Source organism: Limulus polyphemus, unplaced genomic scaffold (assembly GCF_000517525.1).
Source record: "Limulus polyphemus unplaced genomic scaffold, Limulus_polyphemus-2.1.2 Scaffold369, whole genome shotgun sequence".
NCBI lineage: Eukaryota > Metazoa > Arthropoda > Merostomata > Xiphosura > Limulidae > Limulus > Limulus polyphemus.
The window spans coordinates 392,187-401,416 of NW_013665979.1; positions in this window are offsets into that span (position 1 = coordinate 392,187).

Sequence of the window (9,230 nt, forward strand, 5' to 3'; positions counted from 1 at the left end):
TTCAGTAAAAGAAAAATATGAGTACATAGCTTTGACGTGGTACTGTAATTGGATTTATGTCTGTATTTATGCAAGTTTAAAATATTCACCTATTCGTCGTAGTAATATCTGTACATTTAGTAACGGCCCGGAATGGCCAGGTGGTTAGGGTGCTCGACTCGCAATCTGCGGGTCGCGGGTTTCAATCCCCGTTCCACCAAATATGCTCGTCCTTTCAGCCGTGGGGGCGTTATAAAGTGACGGTCAATCCCACTATTCTTTGGTAAAAGAGTGGCCCAAGAGTTGGCTGTGGTGGTGATGAATAGCTGCCTACCCTCTAGTCTTACACTGCTAAATTAGGGATGGCTAGCGCACATAGCCCTCGAGTAGCTTTGCGCGAAATTTAAAAACAAGCAAACAAAGATTTGGTAACGGATATAAAAATTAAAGATTATTTGTTGAAGCGAAAAAGTAATTTAATTCCATTCCTAATGTATTTTGCTACTAGTTAATTACAAAACTCGAATGAGCTAGAATTCTTGTCACAAACTAATGCTAAGTAAAATTTGTGGCCGCCTGAAAGCTGACTTACACTGCAACTTAACAGGTAACAACGCTTACCTTTCTTCCACAAAAATTGTTGTTTGTTACCTTCTGAAAATATTTATGCTTCTAAATATTGTTTCTTTAATTCCGATTTGACGAACAAATTATTTCTCAACTCAACCACTGTAAGTGACAAAGGCAAAGAGTTATTTATTAGTTTATAATTTGCCAGAGTCCGTTACGTCATGGCTGGTTATTATTCATGTACACAGACCAACCAATAGACGCTCCATACTGTGCCAATAAATAAACATAAAACAAACGCTACAAGATCAGTATTTAGGCAGCTTTCTCCCACTGTTTCTTGTGAGGTTGTCGTTTTATGCAGAACGTCTTTCAGTTATATTAGAGTACACAAACAAAACCAGTTCTAAAAAATAAATGAATTCTGCCTTCCTATCAGGTGACACACAACTGGGAAAACATGTCGTAGTCATACATACCAATGTTAAGTTGAAGCAGAAAAGGAGATGTATTATCATATGTTCTATGTGGTTTATATGTGTGGAGTACAATCAATTATTTCTAGCAGCAGTCAATACTGGATCTAGTTGGACAGTAAATGAATGAAGTCCTTTTAAATGTACTTTGTCTGCTAGGAATTATGGATATTTTGCATGACAGGGTCAAACATGGCCAAACATTCAACAAATTTCAGGAAGTTTCCATTTTCAAGTATGAAGAGCTTCCACAAAGACTTATATTTGGAGTTCCATGAATTCGTATTAAGCCAATAAGTCTTTCAAGTATCAATTCTCCATCTGTTATTCAATCGGGCGCAGATTGTTCCTTTAAAGTCGATATCTTAGTTCATTCCACTGTTGAAATATTTGTAGATGATCTGTTGACTTAAAAGTAATGACAAATGATTTCAGCTCTTGTTCCGTCACTAAATTGTTAAGTGATCCGAAAATCTTAGAAAAGAAACAAAACGAAAATACTAAAGAGTAAAACAACTGTCTTGATATTTCTTCTATATGTGCAATAGGGCCCGGCATGGCCAGGTGGTTAAGGCACTCGACTCACAATCTGAGGGTCGCGGGTTCGAATCCTCGTCCCACCAAACATGTTCGCCCTTTCAGCCGTGTGGCGTTATAATGTGACGGTCAATCCCTCTATTCGTTGGTAAAAGAGTAGCCCAAGAGTTGGCGGTTGGCGGTGATGACTAGCTGCCTTCCCTCTAGTCTTACACTGCTAAATTAGGGACGGCTAGCGCAGATAGCTCTCGTGTAGCTCGCGTGAAATTCAAAACAAACAAACAAACTATGTGCAATAGTTTCTCATGAGTTTGTGGATTTTAATGAAGTCAAATGTCTGGACCTATTTCTAACAACATCTGCTGCACCTTTGATTTGACTTTGGCCATTTAGTTGGATTTTTCAAACTTATGTGAACTTTGACTTTCTTTTGTGTCTTTTCAAGCTTTTCTTGTCATGAGAAGCTGTTCTGAAACAGTATAGCAGAAAGCTGTAACACTAGCATCTGTACTAGTTGTAGCAACAGTAATGTATGGACTGATTCTAATGGCAGTTTCATCATTGTCTTTTGGTGTATCGCATTGCAACAGCTTGAAAAAATCGCTACTTTGGGTTTTTCAGATAACGTTCTTTTTGTGCTCTCATTTTTTCATATTGAATACCAAGAAGACGGTACTTTTCATCACCCTTTTTCATTAGATACATATATTGTTGGCAAATATTGCTGACAAAAATATACAAAGCGTGATGACAAAAGTAACGGCGATGCTAGTTAGAGAGACAGAGTTCTTAGGTTAACAATAAATCTTTTTAAATTTTTACCATATTATTTATGATGTATAGCCGTAAAGAGCGACTACTTCAATCACCCAAATAAAGTATCAAAAGAAATATATGAATGAATACCAATCAAGTTGAAACTGATTGGATATGTGAAAAGAAACTTTCTGATCAACAATAAAAAAGTGAAATTCTAAGACGAAAGGAAGTATTATTAATGTTTTCTCGAAACAGTCTCGCAACAAAAATTTTAACTTAAAAAATTATAGAAATAGTCGATCAGATTATATCATTTTAAAATTCTATGTTATCTTTTATACAATTTACGTATTTCCACTATGGGAAAAAGTAAATCTCCCTAGGCCCGACAAGGGCTAGGTGATTGCTATATACTTTGATTATCCGATAACACTGGTTCAACGACCTATAATATTACTTTGTCATCAGAAGCTGATGGACTTGAAATTTTTCAACTGTAAACTGAAATTATGTATATATATATAGTAAAAAAAAATGATCAAAATCAACAAATCTCTCTTCAACATTCCATTACCAGGGGTCAAAGGCTATTGAACTTTGAGCTGTGAAAGAAGATCCTAACGTCAAGAATATAATAATCAACCTACAGAAACTACACAGACACTTTAATCAGTTTATGACACATTATATTCGGTAGTTAAACTTTTTTATTGTTATATCAAATACACAATTATTTTATCCAAGTACAGAACGAAATAAAGTTTTATTCGATTTTTGCGGACTTCATTAATATAAGATCATTTTTAATGCTTAGTATGCAGTAGTCTAGCTTCGAATGAAATAAAAAATAACAGCTGCCTTTAAAACTGTAATTTAAAAAGTTTTTGTGCAGCCATTTTCAATTTAGACCCCTATCGGCTATATTACACTTTATGTTTTAACGGATTTAATGGGAAGCACTTGCGTGTCTGTTTCTTTCAGAATTATTTTACATTAATGTGACCTTTAGTGAAACACACTTCACTGAGTATATTTCTTTTCACAACCAGCATATACCATCGCCACACCTTACAGTTTTTGAAAGCAACTTCTCTCACTTGTAATAACCGTTTTTAATACTTAGAATGTTTTTTTACAATCTCGGAGAAAAGATCATGCAACATTATTAACCGTTTGTATGGTAGTTGCATAGCAGTTAAAATATACAAAGTCACAAAGCTTCCGTTTTTGGCGACATATATTAATCTAAAGGTGAACTATTATTTCACGATTCATACTCATAATATAATATTAATATATATAGTTACATTATATTTGTTTTCAACAAAGGTTATTTTGCAATAGTCCTTTATGGTACGGATATGACATTAATAGTTTTTATTGGTGAACGTACAATCAAAGTGGTTAATGCCCAACAAACTTTTCTGTTTACTAAACCTGAAAGAAGCGTATGTTAGAAGAAGAGTGAGCTCACAGTGAAACACGCCTATCGCTAGGGGTCACTTCATATAACACAAAGTGATATAACTAAACGTTCTACAGTTGTGTTTCCTTAAATGTAGGAACTCTTGCGACACAATCTAAATTTTTAAAATTTATCATTTGCTCAAAAAGAAAATGAGCGAAATCTCCACATATTGTTGTTCAACTATGGTCGTTTTTTATTTTCTTGAATTATTTGACAAAGTTATGAACTTGAAGATACAATCAAACCGTTTACACAAGAAATACTTGGATGTTTAATTTTGGTATTAATGTGAAGGACGTAGAGGGTAGCACAAGCTCAAAATCATATTAACGTGATAGATGTAAAGGGTAGTACAAGTTCATAATACTATAAGCGTGAAAGACGTAAGGGGTAGTATATGTTCACAATACTATCAAGGTGAAAGACGTAAGGGGTAGTACAAGCTCACAATACTATCAAGGTGAAAGACGTAAGGGGTAGTACAGGTTCACAATACTATCAAAGTGAAAGACGTAAGGGGTAGTACAGGTTCACAATACACATGTTAAATTTATCAGAACTCTTACAACTAACTAACTAATTATCTAAAACTATTTACAATTAGTTACCTTACACTCTATTATTAACATGTTTAAACGGTTTTATACTAGGGATAGACATATGTATACGTTTATATTTATATGTATAAACCCTAATTGACATAGATATCTTAAATTTTAAATTAAAGTCGCTGATATTGTTTTCGTTTTTCATTTCTGAGTTTGTAATACCCACAATATAAAACAACACAAACTTTGTGTTATTCTATCATTCACTGGATTACAATACCCACAATATAAGACAACACAAACTTTGTGTTCTTCTATCATTCACTGGATTACAATACCCACAATATAAGACAACACAAACTTTGTGTTATTCTATCATTCACTGGATTACAATACCCACAATATAAGACAACACAAACTTTGTGTTCTTCTATCATTCACTGGATTATTCGGTTTTATAAAACATTGAGAAGACGATCGTCATAACGAGTATTAAATGACATTTCATCTGCCATGATGTTTCTTTGTTTGTAGTTAAGCACAAAACTACACATTGGGCTATCTGTGCTCTGCCCACCACGGGTATCGAAACCCGGTTTCTAGCGTTCTAAGTTCGCAGACGTACCATTGTGCCACTGGGGGGCATGCCATGATGAAATTCATGTCACATTCTAAACTGTAACAACATATTATCTAATATTAACATATATATATATTAACTGGTTGTTGTTCGTGTGATATTGAACAATCGTATTGACTGATTAGAGATAATCATGAAATAAGCTGCCTTCAATTTATATAAAACCAGAGCATACCTTTTTTATCAATACATCAACCCTTAATACTCTATTTTAAAACATATACTTAAAGAGATCAATATCCTTAAAATGTTTTACTATACATAACACATATTCTTCTCCATCAGATTTATCAAAGAAAAACTTTAATAAACACAGAAACATTGTACTCCTTTTCTGTTCTGATATTCGGTTCTTTTGCTGTATCTTTTTGTTTCTATTTATTTTAAAGTACTGTCAATGTCAAGAGGTATCTGAGATCCATCTTGTTCAAACCATAGCACCAACGCTAACCTACAGACAACAGAGAAGAAAGAGTAAGAAAACATTTGAAAAAACAAGATACGCCGTTGTGTAACATTAAACCAGCAGAAACACGTAGAAAAACGTTTCAGCAAAGAAGAAGAGAGAGTTAATCAATGGAAAAGTGCTGACAGATTGAAAAATGGAGATGGATGACTCAACTATGGATGCTGGCTCGAAGAAGAAAAGAAAATTTCTAACAGTTACAGTAACTTTGATTGCTAACTGATATCTATATACTCTGTCAGGTTCCTCTACGTACTTGTTTTACTTGGTGAAACTACAATGTCATAAGGCAGACCACAGATAAAGCATTATGGAATTTTATTGGATCTGGTCAGCATGTTAGTTATGTGAAAGATTCGTTAACGTTAATTACCTTTGTTTTTGTTTGGCAAAAAAAAAAAAGAATACAAAGATTAAAAAAAAAAAAGGCAAGTATGAATGAGACGCTAAATACTTTGTTATTTCGAGACAACGATGTGCCCGTTTCTGATTTAACAAAATGAGTGTTTTAGTCGTGACTGTGGAGTAACAGTGCTGATTCGAGTTTCAAAACGATCTGTTATTTTGCACAATAATTTATGGTGTTTTAGAAATGCGTACTTCATCTCAGAAACATAAATCGTTTAAGTTTTATGAGGATTTCGAGCAAGGATTCACAACCACTTGCAACAACGAAAATCACAACTGTTTTTGTGAGCGATCCTCACGTTCAAACTATTTAATTATTATAATTTTAAAAAATTATTTTTCATTCTACGTATATATTTTGAAATTTTTTTAGGAGCAGCATGTTTATGTAGATTTACAGAAAAAACTGTTGTTTTTATTTTTAAATATTTTCCAATTTACTTCGAAGACTTACATTACTGCCTTATACCCCTCTCTCTCAGTGCTTATTTGCACTTATACGTCTAGAGCAGAAACATCAAATCCTCTCAAACGGAAAACAGCTGAATTATATTCGTTCTTGGCAATAATAAAACTCATGGGATAGTTTCGTAGACGGAAGCAAGAAAGAAAAACTCTTAAACTCAAGAAGAAGGATCACTGTTTTCAATTTATCGAAAAGCTCTTGGCTTTAGAGTAATAACATGAAAAGTTTGATAGAGGATATTTTAAAATTACCACAAAATATCCATATCAACGTGTAGACAATTTTAGCTTTTAAACCCAGACATTATATATCATCGTAGAGCCCTTTCAGTTGTTTTTGAGATGGTTTTATCATTAGCAAAGTTTTATTTAAATTCTACCCAGATTTCTCCGAAAAATGGTAGGATGATTTATGATGTCATTTAAATTTCTACACCTAGTGTAACGTGTAACAATGTCCTGAAAATTTCTACTCCTAGTGTAACGTGTAACAATATCCTGAAAATGTGAACAATTATTTTTATATTCTCAATTAATAACATTGTGAAAAATAAAGAGTAAGATTATTACTTTTCGAACTGTCTTTGATAAAAACATGAGAGAATGTCTTGTATTTGTTAGAAATACACATAAAAGTGGATGTAGCAAAATAATATCACTCATAATTTATTAGAGTATCCCTTCGCCAATATGTCTCGATACCCCGCGGCACTTATAACACTATAAACCGCGTTTCGATACCCGTGGTGGGCAGAACACAGATAGCCCATTGTGTAGCTTTGGGTTTAAATTCAAACAAACCAATTTGTCTCTAGTGTTTATTATCGTTAACTTACTAAAACTAAATTAATTATAATATATTATAGTAACTAATAAATATGCCTTTTTTAATGGTATGAGAACGTAGGAATTAAAATCTAATTATTTTGTACATCTGTAGAAAATTACGTAATTACTACTATAACTTTGTATTTACATGGAAACATAACTGACAAACTACATAATTAATTTATCAAAACTCTAATGTAATAACACAACATTTTGAATGTGATAAACCTTCATACAAGTTTTAATACTATTCAAAACTAATGATATTATAGCAAAAAACAATGAAATATTTTGAGTCTCAGCATTAAAAGTATCTTAAGAACCAAGAGCTGTAAATCACATCGAATTATGTAAGTCGGTGTATTAGTATTTTGGAAGTCGCAGTCTTGATGTGGATGAGATCATACAAAAATACTTTATTAAGTGTGTAAACCTACAAAATTATAATGTATCCTAATGAGAGGTGTAAAGTCATTGTGTCTCGTAGCAGACATACACTTTACAAATCATGTGTAATGGCTTCTGATGAGGGATGTACAGCCATTATGTCTCGTAGAAAACACATATCATGTGTAATGTCTCTTGATGAGAGATCTACAGCCATTGTGTCTTGTGGCACACATACATATTCATGATCATGTGTAATGGCTCCTGATGAGGGATGTACAGCCATTATGTCTCGTAGAAAACACAGATCATGTGTAATGTCTCTTGATGAGAGATCTACAGTCATTGTGTCTTGTGGCACACATACATATTCATGATCATATGTAATGTCTCCTGATGAGGGATGTACAGCCATTATGTCTCGTAGAAAACACAGATCATGTGTAATGTCTCTTGATGAGAGATCTCCAGTCATTGTGTCTTGTGGCACACATACATATTCATGATCATGTGTAATGTCTCCTGATGAGGGATGTACAGCCATTATGTCTCGTAGAAAACACAGATCATGTGTAATGTCTCTTGATGAGAGATCTACAGTCATTGTGTCTTGTGGCACACATACATATTCATGATCATGTGTAATGTCTCGAGATGAGGGATGTACAGGTATTGTCTCGCGACAGACATACACATTATAGATCATGTGCATACATTAAGGGAGTAACTCTTTAAAACATTTGTTTATGTCTTTTAAAATTCATAAAAGTTCTTTGGAGGGGTGACCATTCCCATTGTTATTAGAGTCACATTAATGACATCTATTTGCTGTTTAAGTTAAAATATATATCAACGTAATCAACCATTCAGCAAGCTGTGCATGAAACTTCTATTTGTTATAAATCTTTATTCTTAGCTAACACTTTATAAGACTTACGTCTTGATGTTCACACAAATAGTCGGTCAGATATTCTTATGGAAAATACTAAAGAACTATAAAAAATATATTTGTAAATTTTATATGATCCCTAACTTTTCAATCTTCCTAACTGTTAAGACGTACAGAGCATATTTATGTACCGACGTACAGAACATACTTGTGTACCATCTTTTAAGCCTATAATTTAGATACGTATTATTTTTCTACCCAGGAAAAGAACTATGATAATTAATTTTTTAATGATGTTATTTCAATATTAAGTTACTTAATTGTAGCTGTTTCATTTTCAAAAGTAATTTCGACTTTGATTCATTGTTGTTTCATTTTTTCCCCTTTTTCCCGAAGTGTACAGAATTGACAGACTCATTTAACGGTAGATTTTGTTTTTCTTTTCACCTCTGAGCTAAGATCCAATATCAGAAGCGTTCTTCGCTTTTCAGAATAGTAACTGCTTCCTCCTTAATGATCCTTATCCACCAGAAAATATGGAAATCAATTTGAAGCTCTCGGTGTTGCCATTTTTCATTCGATATTATAATATAGGGATTTAGCCATAACGATTTTCTCCGAATTGTGGCTAAACTGCAAAGACTTACGATTTCCCTCAGTCATATACATATACTTATATTCCTTTGGGTTCTATAATCAGAGTTGTTTCATTGTGTCTAGAACCTATCTTTGTACACTTCGATTAAAAGTTCCATTTGAAGAAAGTTAACCCATTTAAGTAGACAGAGAAGTGTAACAAATTATATAATT